Source organism: Bufo bufo, chromosome 7 (assembly GCF_905171765.1).
Source record: "Bufo bufo chromosome 7, aBufBuf1.1, whole genome shotgun sequence".
Taxonomy (NCBI): Eukaryota; Metazoa; Chordata; class Amphibia; order Anura; family Bufonidae; genus Bufo; species Bufo bufo.
In genome coordinates this window covers 89,029,318-89,045,527 of record NC_053395.1, presented here as the reverse complement: position 1 = coordinate 89,045,527, position 16,210 = coordinate 89,029,318, and the positions used below count along the sequence as shown (strand labels likewise).

General features: G+C 50.7%; 1 long non-coding RNA gene across 1 annotated transcript; it reads left to right on the top strand.

Annotated features, from left to right (window-relative positions):
* The first annotated feature begins 3,583 nt into the window (after positions 1-3,583).
* On the top strand, positions 3,584-9,908 carry LOC121008217. Its single transcript, XR_005780530.1, has 2 exons — positions 3,584-3,727; positions 9,722-9,908. It is a non-coding gene; the product is annotated as an uncharacterized LOC121008217 (long non-coding RNA).
* The last annotated feature ends 6,302 nt before the right edge of the window (positions 9,909-16,210 follow it).

The window sequence follows — 16,210 nt, the reverse complement described above, 5'->3', positions numbered from 1 at the left end:
CCTCCGGCCGCGCCAGAATTAGTCAGAGCGTGGCAGGCGAGCTTGCAGAGTATAATGGGAGCACAGCCCAGCGTCGAGTCTTGTGACTCCCCCCCGACCCCCCCTCTTTCCCAGCCTACAGCGCAGGCTGGTATTGTTTATAATGACCAAGGGGACACAGGGGTTGCCCCGAATTTGATTGCTGCCAGCCAGGCTGGCTTAATGGGGTCTGCTTCCTCACTGGGAGAGCCCCCTGCGGTAACTGCCCCCCCCCCCTCTGCCACCTCACCCTCCTCAGCTGCCTCAACCTTCTCTCCTGCCTCAACCCCCCCTGCCGCCTCAAACCCCTGGGGGCTGCGTTAAGTCGCGCAGGCGCAGGGAGATGTCTGTCTCTTCGTCATCGTCCACAGACGATAGGAGGCGTTATCATCGCCATGCGCGTAGACGACAGTCCCGTCACCGTTCCAGATTTCTAGCAGCAGCAGGCGTTCCAGATCCTCTAGGTGGCGCTCTCCGTCATCTTCGGATGGATCGACGGGCGCATCTGAGGAGTCTGGTCGGGCGACGGGTTCGAAACGAAAGAGGCGGGTGCCTAGTCATGCTTCCAGGGCTCCCAGCCTGGCCCCAGTGACGGAACCCCGGATTGAGATCCTGGTACCCGGTCCTTCTCCGGTTTTGGCTACTGACGCACCTGGTGAGTACCAATATACCGGGGCATGGGGGGGAGGGGGGTTAGTGGGGATATGGAGTCGTTGCTTAAGGCATTGCTTGCAAAGATGTCCCCTTCTCCTGCCCCTTCTCCTTCTTTGTCACGCGCCCCAGTTTTAGCGGGAGTATATAAAGACTCTTTCTTTTGCGGTGTTAGCCCCCTGGGTTGTCATTTGGATGACTCTGCGAAAGAGAAAATCTGGTCCAACCAATATATTGACATTTGGTCTCTTATATCGGTGGATCAGCATACGGTTGATAAGGAGAGGCGTTTTCCTGATAAGCCGTTTGATCGAAAACCCAGGGTCGCTAAGACCATTATTAACTGGCTGCAAGTCTTTTCAGTGTTGGGATGTATTATGGGTCAGCGTCACCCTGACCGCTGTTCGGAATTATTTGTCTACCAAGATACTATTTATAGTGCTTATAGAGCACGTGTTTGTCTGTTTTGGGCATTGAAATTGATTCCGTCAATATGGTTTTTCGTTTGCCCAGTGATAAGTTGCAGAAGTTGTTGTATTTGATAGAAGGTTTTTTGGCAGTGCGTAAGGTTACCCTACAGCAGCTTCAATCATTGCTAGGTTTGCTTTGTTTAGCATGCCGCGTCATGCCCATGGGCCGTGTTTTTTCCAGGCGTTTGTCGTTGGCTACCCGGGGGGCTAAGTCTCCACATCACCGCATTCGCCTGACTAGGTCCCTGAAAGCCGACTTGCGGGTATGGCAGGAGTTTCTGCACTCGTACAATGGGCACACGTGTGTTATTTCTGAGGAGATGCCTAACTCGGTTTTGTCCCTTTTTTCAGACGCTTCTGGTTCCTGAGGTTTTGGCACCATTTTTGGCAAGGATTGGTGCTCTGCCCCCTGGCCAGATTTGTGGCGCTCTCAGGGCCTTTGTAAGAATTTGACATTGCTGGAATTGTTTCCTATTGTGGTGGCTGTGGAGATCTGGGGTCACGATCTTTCAGATCACCACGTTTGCTTTTGGTCTGATAATCTGAGTGTGGTCCATTGTATCAACCGCCTGTCATCCTCTTCTCTTCCGGTGATTGCGCTGTTGCGACATTTGGTATTGCGTTGTCTTGAGCATAATATCTATTTCAGGGCTCGACATGTTCCAGGTGTTGATAACAGTATTGCTGATGCTCTTTCCCGTTTTCGTTGGCAGGTTTTTCGGGAGCTGCTTCCGGAAGCGGAGCACATCGGGAAGGAATGTCCGGGGCACCTTTGGCGTTTGGTGGCCACCAACTGATGTCCCTGGTCGGGGCTTCGGTGTCTCCTGCGACCTGGCGGGGCCACGGTAAGGCATGGGCCGACTGGTTATCAGGGGTGGGAGCGAGGAACGTTTCCACACAGGATTCCCTCCTTCTGGAGGTGACAGTTGAATGGTTGCTAAAACTTAGATCCATGGGTGTGTCTGCACCAGTTGCGCAGCGGCGGTTGTCTGGGGTAGCCTTTTTCTTTCGCCTTTGTTTTTGGCCTGATGTCTCTAAACATTTTATCATCAGGCAGGCTATGAAGGGTTGGAAGAAGGAATATGTTTTGAAGGATTGTCGTCGGCCTATTTCATTTGGCCTGTTATGCAGGCTGGTCGAGGCTTGTTCGGGGGTGTGTACTTCAGTGTTTGAAGCGAAGCTTTTCTCGGCCTGTTTTAGCTTGGCCTTTTTTGCAGCTCTTCGGGTGGGTGAATTGCTCCCCCCTTCTGGCAAGAAACCAGGGGGCTTGTTGTTTCAGGATGTGGTCTGTGGGAATGGGGCTGTCAGGGTCCGGGTTTGCAGATCTAAGACGGATCAGTTTGGCAGGGGGGCGTGGATCCCTCTCCACCAGGTGTCTGGCGTGGCTTGTCCTGGTTCGTTTAGTCTCTGTGTACGGCGAGTCTCGCGTTGGTGGTGCTAATTTCTTCACTCACCAGGATACCTCCCCCTTGACAAAATTTCAGTTTGTAACTGTCTTTCGCGCTTGCTTGTTACGGTTGGGAGTTGAGCCGAAGGATTTTGGCACCCACTCGTTTCGCATTGGTGCTGCTACAGAGGCGGCCAGAGCTGGTTTGCCGGAGTCGGAGGTTATGCGCATTGGTAGGTGGCAGTCTGCCTGTTACGCCAGGTACATCAGGCCGGATCTCTTGATATAAAACAAAAAAAAAAAAGTTATATAGATGTTATATGTATGTGAATTCTTGTGTTCCCAGGTTGTTATGCATGAGATGGTACCAGTGGGTATGCAGCGCGGGTTCGCAGCGTTATCCTATGTTACATTGGTACTAACAGTTTTTTCTTTTAGGTGTGGTGCGCCCGGCGGTCTGGTTGGTTGGCCACTCGTACATTTTCTGGGCGGCTCAAAGGGCGGAGTGCAGGCCTGGTGGTCGGATGCTGGGATTCCGTGAAGTGGATGTATCCTGGAGGAGTATCCGTGGTCTTAAGTGGTCACAGATTCTTACTGAGGTGGTAGATATCGGTTTTCATTCCAGGGGTCCTGTGATTCTTGTCATTCATGCCGGTGGCAATGACCTATGCCTATCACGCTTGGCTGAGCTCATGACTCTCATGCGCTCTGACATTGAGAGGTTCTCGTCCTTCTTTGCTGAGATGGTGCTGGTATGGTCCGAAATCATTCCTCGGGTGGTTTGGCACGGTGCCAGGGATGCCGAGGCTGCCGAGAAATGTAGGAGGACAGTCAATTCCCGCATGTCTCGGTTTGTGCGCTCCCGTGGGGGGATTGTGGTGAGACATCGCCAACTAGAAGGTGATAACAGATTCCTTATGAGGCCCGATGGTGTTCACTTGACAGAGATTGGTTTGGACATCTTTTTTTCCGGCTTGCAGGACGGTATTGAACAGGCCATGTTTTTGCTGGGTGGTGGTCGGAGCCCCGTTTAAGGCTGCGGGTCTCCACCCTGGCGGCAATTGATACAGCGGAGTGTTGGAGATGGCTGATGGCGTACTTGCCCGCCGGGAGTCCGGCGGTTGGCATACCGCTCCAAGATGTTCTTTGGTTTTGCCGTATAAAATAAATAAGCTGTGGCCGATCATCACCCAGCTAAAAGGTTACCTGTTGTCCTGCGTGTTTATTATATGGGTCAGTTTTAAGTAAGGGGAGCTACAGGTAGGCAGAGGTGCCGGCCCGGTTCTTAGCTCTCCTTTGCCCTCTCCTAAATACCAGCAGTCTGGCAAGCGCCCGACTTTTAGGGAGGGTGCTTAGGGACTGGTGGTCCCCCTTCCCCTTCCTAGCCGTGGGTCATATGTAGCACCTTGCCCGGTTTCTTTTAGGTGCTGTAAGCATCTAAAGGGTAAGGTTATTGATGGCAAGTATGTGTCACTGAGGCTGCTGCTCTCAGTGATGTAAATCCCGGAGGTAAATGGCAACCAGTGATGTTAGATTGCTGAGTTTGTGGTAGCTGGAATTTGGGTCCGGGATTTAGGAGTGACTGAAGAGTTTGGGTGGGAAGGTCACTCCCATACTCCATCTCCTGTGTTACCACCTCACCCAGCTGGAAGCTAATTTAAAAGACACACTGTCAGTATGTGTTTGGTGTTGGTCTGCAGAGGACTTAGGAGCACTCCTCTCCACAGTGTTCCTGAGAAGGAAAAGACAAGATTCTGCACAAAGGTGACTCCTGTATTTTGCCTGTTTAACAATTGAACTGTTATATGACACATGAGGGCTGAAGATAAGTGCTTTATGTGACTGAACCTTGATGGGCTGAAGCCAAGCCATCCTGTTGGACCTAATTTGAGTTGTGTTTTTTCCAATAAAAACCCTTATGTTGCATCCAATCCTGCCGACTGCCTACCATTTGTACAGCTAATCTCCACATATGGTGTCGGATGCGGGCAAGTGGTTGCTAAGGGTAACGGCTGCATAATAAAAAAAATTTACTCTGTAACCGGCTTATGTCCTGGATAAAGGCTGCTACATTGTTGCCCAGTGAGACTCCTGCCATGGAGGAGCTGGTTAAGCAGTTTGTGCAGGTCAGTGCTGCCCAGCAGGAAACCAACCGTCTGTTGCTGGAACAGATCACAGTCCTGAGAGAGAGTGTGTCAGCTCAACCAAGGAATATAGAGGAATTAGCTGGGACTGTGAATGAAAAAAAAGCAGTGCACCGCGCCTTGCAAAAAATGACTCCAGATGACGACATAGAGGCCTATCTGGCGGTGTTTGAAAGGATTGTGGAAAGGGAGAAACTCCCTGTGGCTGAATGGACTGAGGTTCTGGCGCCTTATTTGACTGGAGAGCCGCAAAAAGCATATTTTGATTTAACAGCAGAACAGGCCAAAGACTATGATATCCTTAAAGCAGAAATCATGGCCAGGCTGGGAGTCACCTTATCTGTGCGCGCTCGCAGAGTCCATGAATGGCGGTTTGAAGAGAAAATACCGCCCCGCTCTCAAATGTTTGATTTGTTACACCTTGTGCGCAAGTGGCTACAACCCCAGACACTGAGTACAGCAGACATGGTCGAACGAATCGTGCTCGACCGCTATGTGAGTGGACTTCCTTGGGACATTCACCGCTGGGTTGCTCAGGGAGACCCCAAAACCCTGGATCAATTGGTTTCACTTGTGGAGCGGTTTACCACTACCGAGACCTGTCTGAGGCCTGAAGGTAAACCACAGCAGTTCGTGGGATCCTCTGGTGGTCGTCGACAGAGAGCAACCTCCACAGCCATTTCTACCTCTGAGCAGGAGGACCGAGCCAACAGACAAAGCCTGGGTGGCTCACCCCGGGGAAAGAGGTTTTTCATTCCAAGAAAGGTACCCTCCCGTTCTGAAGCCCCACTCGAAGGCCGACCTGAGGTCCGTTGTTGGAAGTGTCAGCAACCGGGGCATATTGCAGCACACTGTTCCCAGGGGGAGGAGCCAATGGAGTGTGGTGCCACCCGCCGCCTCTCCATGTTTGCTCATCCTGTTTGCAGTGCTACACCCCTGCAGGAACCAGGTCCCCAGGAGCGTCAACTCCAGGTAAACGGGGTTAGTGTTGTGGCCCTTTTGGACTCAGGTAGCCTGGTCACCCTCTTGTGTGCTGCCGTACCCCATGACCTGGTCATCCCTGAAAGGCGGGTGGGGGTGGTTTGTATCCATGGGGACACTAAGCATTATCCGCTGGCCAAAGTGACTGTAGGGACTGGCTGCGGGACAGTAACCCATGAAGTGGGTGTGGTACCAGACTTATTACATCCAGTGATTGTGGGACAAGATTTTCCGTTGTTCTGGGAACTCTGGTCTCATTCCCACTGTAATGATACGCCTGTTGCATGTTCACCTTCTTTCAGCCCAATTCCTTTAGGGGAAGAAGCCCAAACAGATGCTGTAGGGGTGACCAATGAGGTATCAGACAGTTTTCCCCTTGAAGTATTGGCTGGGGATGAGGGTGAGGAGTCTAACCCTGAGCAGAATGTACCGGACTTGGAAGTGTCACGGGAGAACTTTGGGACTGCTCAGTTACGAGACTCCACCCTGAAACATGCATGGGAAAATGTAACTGTACTGAATGAGGTGCCTCAGGAGCCTAATGCTGATCAAAGGTTTCCTCATTTTGCTGTCAGTGATAACTTACTGTATCGTGTTACTAAGATGTGTAATGAAATTGTGGAGCAATTGGTGGTACCCATACCTTATAGAAGGATGGTCCTTGATATGGCCCACACCCATTTACTTGGGGGTCATCTGGGGACTGACAAAACAAAGGAAAGAATCCTGCAAAGGTTCTATTGGCCAGGTTGTTACCAAGAGGTTGAAAGGTTTTGTCGGTCCTGCCCTACCTGCCAAGTAACGGCTCCTGTGAGTCCCTTTCGGAGCCCCTTGGTTCCCCTGCCAATAATTGAGATTCCATTTGACAGAATAGCTATGGATTTGGTGGGGCCGTTAGTTAGGTCTGCCCGAGGCCACCAGTATATTTTGGTAGTGCTGGACTATGCCACCAGGTATCCTGAAGCCATTCCGTTGCGGAATACCTCCAACAAGTGCATTGCTCGGGAGTTGGTTCATATATTTTCCAGAACTGGCCTACCAAAAGAAATACTGACTGACCAGGGTACACCTTTCATGTCCAAAGTTATGAAGGAGCTTTGCAAACTGCTGAAAATTAAGCAGCTAAGAACCTCTGTATATCATCCCCAAACAGATGGCCTCGTAGAGAGGTTCAATAAAACCTTAAAGGGGATGTTGAGAAGGGTGGTAGAAAAGGATGGGAGGGACTGGGATTGTCTGTTGCCATATCTCATGTTCTCCATCCGAGAGGTCCCCCAGTCCTCCACTGGCTTCTCTCCATTTGAGTTATTATATGGGAGACATCCCAGGGGATTGCTGGATATTGCCAAGGAGACTTGGGAGAGTGAGGCTACCCCTTACAGAAGTGTGATAGAACACGTGGCCCAAATGCAAGATCGCATCAGCAGTATTATGCCCATCGTGAGGGAACACATGCAGAAGGCCCAAGAGTCCCAGAGCAGGGTGTACAATAGAGCGGCCCGGGTGAGGCAGTTCAACCCTGGGGACAGGGTACTGGTGCTGGTTCCCACGGTAGAAAGCAAATTTCTGGCCAAGTGGCAGGGTCCTTTTGAAGTAGTAGAAAGGGTTGGAGAAGTCAATTATAAAATACATCAGCCTGGGAAAAGAAAGCCCATCCAACTCTATCACGTCAATTTAATAAAACCTTGGAAGGATAGAGAGTCCCTGGTAGCGGCCACAAAACCCCAAATGGATTGTCGCACAGATATTGAAAAGGTTGCAATAGGTGACACCCTGTCCAAACCCCAAAAACAAGAAACCAAGGAGTTTCTACAGCAGAACAGGGATATTTTTACGGACCTGCCAGGCACTACAGATGTCATTCAGCATGATATAGTCACTGACCCCGAGGTAACGATAAACCTTAAACCATACAGAATCCCTGAGGCTCGGAGACAAGCGGTCTCTGAGGAGGTAAAGCGTATGTTAGCTCTGCAGGTTATTGAGGAATCCAAAAGCGGGTGGTCCAGCCCCATTGTATTAGTGCCTAAGCCAAATGGGACCTGGCGGTTCTGCAATGACTTCCGCCGTCTAAATGAAGTCTCTAAATGCGATTCCTATCCTATGCCCCGGGTGGATGAATTAATTGAAAGGTTGGGACCAGCTAGGTATATTACCGCACTTGACCTCACCAAGGGGTACTGGCAGATTCCCCTATCAGAGGAGGCAAAGGAAAAGACTGCCTTCTCCACCCCAGACGGGCTCTTTCAATATACCAGGATGCCCTTTGGGTTACAAGGGGCACCCGCAACTTTCCAGAGAGCGATGGACAGGGTCTTGGGCCCCCATAAAAGGTACGCAGCAGCATACTTAGACGATATCGTGGTCTTTAGCACGGACTGGGAATCCCATCTAGGTAAGGTACAGGCCGTACTGGATTCCCTCAGGAAAGCTGGCTTTACTGCTAACCCGGAGAAGTGCGCTATTGGGTTAGAGGAGGCTCGCTATCTGGGGTATATTGTAGGTAAGGGCACAATAAGACCACAGGTAAACAAAGTAAAGGCAATTCAGAAGTGGCCACAGCCTCGGACAAAAAAACAGGTGAAGGCGTTCTTGGGGATTGTTGGCTATTACCGCAGATTTGTCCCGAACTTTGCCTCCATTGCAGCACCATTAACAGACCTCACGAAAGGGAGAAAGTCAGTAATGGTCCAGTGGTCTCAAGAGACAGAAAAGGCGTTTCAGGACCTTAAAAAAGCCCTATGCAGTCAGCCTGTGCTGATCGCACCAGACTTCTCAAAAGAGTTTATTGTCCAGACCGATGCCTCAGAGGTTGGTTTAGGGGCAGTAATGTCACAAGAGGTAAATGGGGAAGAACACCCCATCATATATTTGAGTAGAAAACTCACCTCCTGTGAGAGAAACTACTCAATAGTGGAGAGGGAGTGTTTGGCAATAAAGTGGGCCCTCGTGGCTTTGAGGTACTATTTGGCAGGTAGGAAGTTCCGCTTGGTATCTGACCATGCCCCTTTAAAATGGATGTGCCGAAATAAAGGAAACAATGCAAGGGTAACACGGTGGTTCCTGGAGTTGCAGGACTTTAATTTTGTGGTAGAGCACAGGGCAGGGAAGCTTCATGTTAATGCTGATGCCTTGTCAAGGATTTACTGTCTATCAGGGTCAAGTGCCCAGTCCCCTGGCCTTGGGCAGAGGGGGGGGATATGTAAGCATCTAAAGGGTAAGGTTATTGATGGCAAGTATGTGTCACTGAGGCTGCTGCTCTCAGTGATGTAAATCCCGGAGGTAAATGGCAACCAGTGATGTTAGATTGCTGAGTTTGTGGTAGCTGGAATTTGGGTCCGGGATTTAGGAGTGACTGAAGAGTTTGGGTGGGAAGGTCACTCCCATACTCCATCTCCTGTGTTACCACCTCACCCAGCTGGAAGCTAATTTAAAAGACACACTGTCAGTATGTGTTTGGTGTTGGTCTGCAGAGGACTTAGGAGCACTCCTCTCCACAGTGTTCCTGAGAAGGAAAAGACAAGATTCTGCACAAAGGTGACTCCTGTATTTTGCCTGTTTAACAATTGAACTGTTATATGACACATGAGGGCTGAAGATAAGTGCTTTATGTGACTGAACCTTGATGGGCTGAAGCCAAGCCATCCTGTTGGACCTAATTTGAGTTGTGTTTTTTCCAATAAAAACCCTTATGTTGCATCCAATCCTGCCGACTGCCTACCATTTGTACAGCTAATCTCCACAGTGCCTATGGGGTTAATGGAGCTATGGTGGCACGTCACTAGGGGACGAGTTGGAGATGTCTCCTCCCTCTAGCAGGGTATATAACCCCCTCCCCTGCTGCTGCACTTCCTCTTTGCAGCGGAAGCCGAGTTGCCCACCCTCCCGCCCTTGAATGGGTAGTTTCAGCGGGGAGTTTCCTTTTGGTTTCTGGTTTTATAAAAAAAAAAAAAAAAAGATAAAAAAAAAGGAAAGTTAAAGGAATAACGATGATATAAGAGATAGTTAAAAGCAGGTGTTGGACCTTTTACCGTTGTTTTAAGTTATTTACATTGTCTTCTTCTTTTAAGAAGGGCGGTATGATTTGAGATATGAAGTCACAGCTGGCGGCAATTGACACAGCGGAGTGTTGGAGATGGCTGATGGCGTACTTGCCCGCCGGGAGTCCGGCGGTTGGCATACCGCTCCAAGATGTTCTTTGGTTTTGCTGTATAAAATAAATAAGCTGTGGCCGATCATCACCCAGCTAAAAGGTTACCTGTTGTCCTGCGTGTTTATTATATGGGTCAGTTTTAAGTAAGGGAAGGTAGGCAGAGGTGCCGGCCCGGTTCTTAGCTCTCCTTTGCCCTCTCCTAAATACCAGCAGTCTCAGTGTCCTCCACAGATCCCCCTTCAGTGTCCTCCACAGATCCCCCTTCAGTGTCCTCCACAGATCCCCCCCCCCTTCAGTGTCCTCCACAGATCCCCCCCCCTTCAGTGTCCTCCACAGATCCCCCCCCCCTTCAGTGTCCTCCACAGATCCCCCCCCCCTTCAGTGTCCTCCACAGATCCCCCCCCTTCAGTGTCCTCCACAGATCCCCCCCCTTCAGTGTCCTCCACAGATCCCCCCCCCTTCAGTGTCCTCCACAGATCCCCCCCCCTTCAGTGTCCTCCACAGATCCCCCCCCTTCAGTGTCCTCCACAGATCCCCCCCTTCAGTGTCCTCCACAGATCCCCCCCCTTCAGTGTCCTCCACAGATCCCCCCCCCTTCAGTGTCCTCCACAGATCCCCCCCCCTTCAGTGTCCTCCACAGATCCCCCCCCTTCAGTGTCCTCCACAGATCCCCCCCCCTTCAGTGTCCTCCACAGATCCCCCCCCCTTCAGTGTCCTCCACAGATCCCCCCCCCTTCAGTGTCCTCCACAGATCCCCCCCCTTCAGTGTCCTCCACAGATCCCCCCCCTTCAGTGTCCTCCACAGATCCCCCCCCTTCAGTGTCCTCCACAGATCCCCCCCCTTCAGTGTCCTCCACAGATCCCCCCCCCTTCAGTGTCCTCCACAGATCCCCCCCCCTTCAGTGTCCTCCACAGATCCCCCCCCTTCAGTGTCCTCCACAGATCCCCCCCCTTCAGTGTCCTCCACAGATCCCCCCCCCCCCTTCAGTGTCCTCCACAGATCCCCCCCCCCCTTCAGTGTCCTCCACAGATCCCCCCCCCCCTTCAGTGTCCTCCACAGATCCCCCCCCCCCCCCTTCAGTGTGCTCCACAGATCCCCCCCCCCCCTTCAGTGTGCTCCACAGATCCCCCCCTTCAGTGTCCTCCACAGATCCCCCCCTTCAGTGTCCTCCACAGATCCCCCCCTTCAGTGTCCTCCACAGATCCCCCCCTTCAGTGTCCTCCACAGATCCCCCCCTTCAGTGTCCTCCACAGATCCCCCCCCTTCAGTGTCCTCCACAGATCCCCCCCCTTCAGTGTCCTCCACAGATCCCCCCTTCAGTGTCCTCCACAGATCCCCCCTTCAGTGTCCTCCACAGATCCCCCCTTCAGTGTCCTCCACAGATCCCCCCCCCTTCAGTGTCCTCCACAGATATCCCCCCCACCCAGAGCCACTTCCTAGCTAATTTATTCACTGCACTTGCCTCTGTGAAATTGAAGAGAAGCGCCGTAATCTCGCACAGGCGCACTGGCAGAGGCCAGGAAGACTGTGCATGTGCACTTCGATGTCTCTGCTAGTGCGCCTGTGCGAGATTACGGCGCTTCTCTTCAATTTCACAGAGGCAAGTGCAGTGAATAAATTAGCTAGGAGGCGGGGCTGGGCGGGGAGATTGCAGGCACAGACAGCATCGCTTTGCTGCCTGTGCCGTTCGTAGCGCGCCCTGCGCTGATAAAGTCCGGTCACTGCGCGGGGCGGTATATTCTAACTTCAAGCGTCCCCGTCACCATGGGAACCCCTGGTGGTTAGAATATACCAGTAATGCCCAACCTGCGGGCCGTAGGTTGGGCATTACTGGTATATTCTAACCACCATGGTTCCCATGGTGACGGGGACGCTTGAAGTTAGAATATACCGCCTCAGGTGCGGGTTAATTGCGCTGATCACAGCGCCCTGTGCGCCCTCCCCCCACCTCCCCAGTATTAAAATAATTGGTGGCCAGTGCGCCCCGCCTCCCCAGTATTAAAATAATTGGTGGCCAGTGCACCCTAACCCCCCTCCCCCTAGTATTAAAATCATTGGTGGCAGTGGCCACAGGGTCCCCCTCCCCCCCTGGCAGTGGCCACAGGGTCCCCCTTCCTCCCCCCTGTCATTGGTGGCACCAGGCAGTTTCACTCAGCAGCATTTACTTACCTGCAGGGGCTCTCCTCCTTCTGAGAACTCACAGGTCTATGTGCCACATATGCCTTCAGCAATGCTCCGCATAGACCTGTGAGTTCTCAGAAAGAGCAGAGCCCCGCAGGTAAGTAAATGCTGCTGAGTGATTAACTAACTATGGCAGCCAGGACTTCAGTAGAGTCCTGGCTGCCATTGTAACCGATCGAAGCCCGACCATTACGCTCTGAACTGCCTGCTGCCACCAATGACAGGGGGAAAGGGGGACCCTGTGGCCACTGCCAGGGGGGGAGGGGGACCCTGTGGCCACTGCCACCAATTATTTTAATACTGGGGAGGGGGGGGTTAGGGCGCACTGGCCAACAATTATTTTATTACTGGGGAGGAAGGGGGGACGCACTGGCCACCAATTATTTTAATACTGGGCAGGTGGGGGGGAGGGTGCACAGGGCGCTGTGATCTGCGCAATTAACCCGCACCTGAGGGGTTAATTGCATGGATCACAGCGCCCTGGCGGTATATTCTAACTTCTGATTCAGAAAGAGACAAAAAAATTAGACCAAAATTTTTTTTATTATAGCACTACATTAGTGAAATTTCAGTCTATATGTGTATTTTACGAATATTCGCTATATTGCTATAACTTTGTTTTTTAGAATAGTCGTCATATTCTAAAACAAGAATATATAGCAATATGGCGAATATTCGTAAAATACACAAAATCGCAATACGCGATTAATTAAATCGCATATTATTAGCAATAAATAGCATAATGACGAATATACGATTTCGACGAATATAAGACGAATATTCAATCGAATATTCGCAAAATCAAATATGGCACCTCCCACTCATCACTATGCATGACACCTGCCGTTTGCTCAGGCTCTTTGAGGAGGCGTTATTTGTCAGTCGCCCAGACTATGGGATGAATGTCGTCATTCCACTGCTTCATGTCCAGGAACAGATGCTGATAAATCTGGCTGGTCAGGGGACTGGAGACGTGACGCCTAGAGTTCACGGCCACATGAGCCCTGTGGGGGCTAAACTGGATGAGGAGGACATTGGAGCACAAGCAATGTGTAGCGAAATGGGTGGTTTTTCTACACAGGTGACGGGAGAGGAGGAGCAGGCAGAGGAGCTACAGGGCAATGAGGAAGACAAAGCAGAGGAACCAGACACACCGTGGCAGTATGCAGTGGAGATGGAGACAGGGAGTCTTTCCAAGTCACTTGCTTGCATAGTGACAGCCAAATTGTCACCATTCTGCAGAGGGATGACTTCTGGCTCCGCACCTTGTTGGACCCCCGCTACCGGTCCAAAAAGGGGGCCTTTTATACACCTGCTGAGAGGCAGTCAGTTGGCTGCTGCCTATGTGCGCCATTGCCCATCCTCACGCAGGTCTTATCGGGGGGCCCTATGCACTAACTTTCCACTGCCATGACTGCTGGAGGGTTGTGGGGGGGAAGGAGCAGTACTAGCTCCATCAGCAGCAACTTAAGTCTAGAGTCTCTGATGAGCAGTTTTCTTCACCTGACTACTGAGGAAACTACTCACCAGCAGCAGCACATAGACATAGAGCAGAACCTGGACAAGCAGGTGGTGGCATACTTGTACAGCACCTTGCCGCCCCAAGTTGAAGATTCGCTGGACTACTGGGCAGCCAAACTGGATTTGTGGCTGCAACTGACAGAGTTTTCCATGGAAATGCTGTCCTGCCCGGCCAGTAGTGTGGCATCAGAGCGGGTGTTTAGTGCGACGGGGCCCATAGTTACCCCAATAAGAACTCTCCTGTCCACCCAAAATGTGGAGAGACTGACATTTGTCAAGATGAATTAGGTGTGGATCAACCAGGGTTTCCACCCACCTATGCCTGATGCATCAGACTAGATCATCCATGGTGTCACACCAACACTTTGACAAAAGATGCTGCCACCCGCCTGATGCCACTCATCTGATGCCAAGTGCTCCTACTTTCACCCACCATCTTAAGCGGGTACTGGTATTGCGACCCACCGCCACACTATGTCACCTTGCCACTCTGTGGCCTCCTGATGCCGCTGCCACCTCCACACTATGTCACCTTTCCACTCTGTGGTTTCCTCATGCTGCTGCTACCTCCACACTATGTCACCTTGCCACTCTGTGGTCTCCTCATGCTGCTGCCACCTCCATACTATGTCACCTTGCCACTCTGTGGTCTTCTGATGCTGCTGCCACCTCCATACTGTCAGTGTGCCACTCTGTGGCTTCCTGATGCTGCCGCCACTCCAGATTCTGTCATTGGGCCAATCTGTGGTCTCCTCATGCTGCTTCCACCTGACCACTATGTCATAGGGCCACTCTGTGGATTTCTCATGCTGTTCCCACCCTCCCCACTTCATGAATGGGCCACTATTTTGCCTTTCGGCCTGGCTGACATCATCATTTATTTGACCCTTCTTCTGATCTGTCAGAAATAAGGAAAATGAGACACACAACGGATCCTTTCTGTGTAGCATCTGTAAGGCCTGTATGGTCCCATCAGAATTGGCATGTGATTTGGTAGCCAAAATCAGGAGTGGGTACAAAACACAGAAGACATGCAAATATTCCATTCATGTGTCATCTCTGTTTTGGATACACTCCTGCTTTTTTTGGCATAACAATACTGATGGATTACTGACCAAATGCTGACCGAGTAAAGGCAGATTCTCAACAGACAGGATCTGTTTTTTGTGGGTCATTGTTCTGATGGATCCAAGGAAGGGCAAAATAATCAGTGACATCAACAGAAACTTACTGCTGACACCCTCTCCACTCTGTCTGCTCTACTTGTATAAGCGTTTAATAGAACAGGTTCTGTTGACATCTATGTGGAATCAGCTGTGTAAAAATGTAAAAGGAGTGCGCTTCTTCTTGGTGCTAACATCGACCTGTAAGGCTGAGTTCATACTTAAGTTATTTGGTCAGTTTTGGCCCCGTGACTGCTCAAATAAGTGAAGTTTGCAGTGATTCTAAGAGCGAAGCCTGTTATCTACATGTCATACTGACTCACAGTATTATTTCACTACCACAGCAGACTTTCTATGCGTGTTACTGCAAGGCACAGTGTTCTACACCACTATAAAGGCTCTCTGCAGCCAGGAAATAGCCGCTTTTTTAAAGCAATTCGCCACAAATGAATTCGGATCGAAGCTAATTTTTTTTTTTTAAATGCGGCGAATCGGCCGAATCAATTTTTTTTTAAATTCGCTCATCTCTGGCCATCACCCATCCTCATGAAGGTCTGACTAGGGGTCGCTGTCTGTGCTCACGCTCCACTGCCATGACTGCTTGTTCTTGTGACGGATCAGAAGACGGGAAAAATAAACAAACTTACTGCTGACACAGTCTCCACTCTAAGCTGCAGTGTATGTCAGTCGGTACTCCGGTATGGCGTGGTGGTGCACATTTCCTAGGGATGGCGTCCCATACAAAAAGTGATAATAAAGGACCGTCACTCGCTGTTCGTCTCTTCGCATCAATCGTTTATTGCCACATGTTAGTTAGGCACAATCTGTATCTAAAGAATGCCCTTACTTCACCGAATGCCCTTAGATTCAGCGAAGTGTCCGAACTGAATTTTTTTATACTTCACTTATCTCTGTGATACATAGAAGGTGTAGATACCAAACAAAGCAACATTTTTATAAAACCTTAGCGTTACTTGTAAGGATGGTAAACTGTACGTAAAGGTAATATAGCTCTTGTAGATGAATGTCATAGAAGGAAAACGCTCATGAAAAATTGTCCATATATCAACTTGAGCAATATAAAAAGAAACCATATACGTTACCACCGGATGGTAGGCCGATCCTGGTTTGCGCTGTTTGTTATAATCTCACCGCCGAGAGGCAAGTTGGTTATTCGAGATCCTCTCTGTTTCACCACCGAGACTGACTTGCGCCGTCCCGTGTAGTCTTACGGTGTTCTCGTGGCATCCCACGTGACTTGGCGGTGATTCCACGTGACTGAAAGCCCGTGCACGTAACCAGGCAGTCGTGTGATACAAAGGTAGCGTTTGTTGGTTCCGCTCTTCCAGAAATATGGTATGATGAGGAGTTAGTCAATACACCTAGATAAAATAGAGGGCTATATAATACCCTAAACAAGGAAGCCACTTGCGGCAATGTCCGTGTGAGTCCTGGCTTGCTACTCCATTGAAACTGACCAAACGCGTTTCGGGGTACCTCTCCTTCTACAGTGGTAGTGGACACCGCAAGTCAGTCTGAA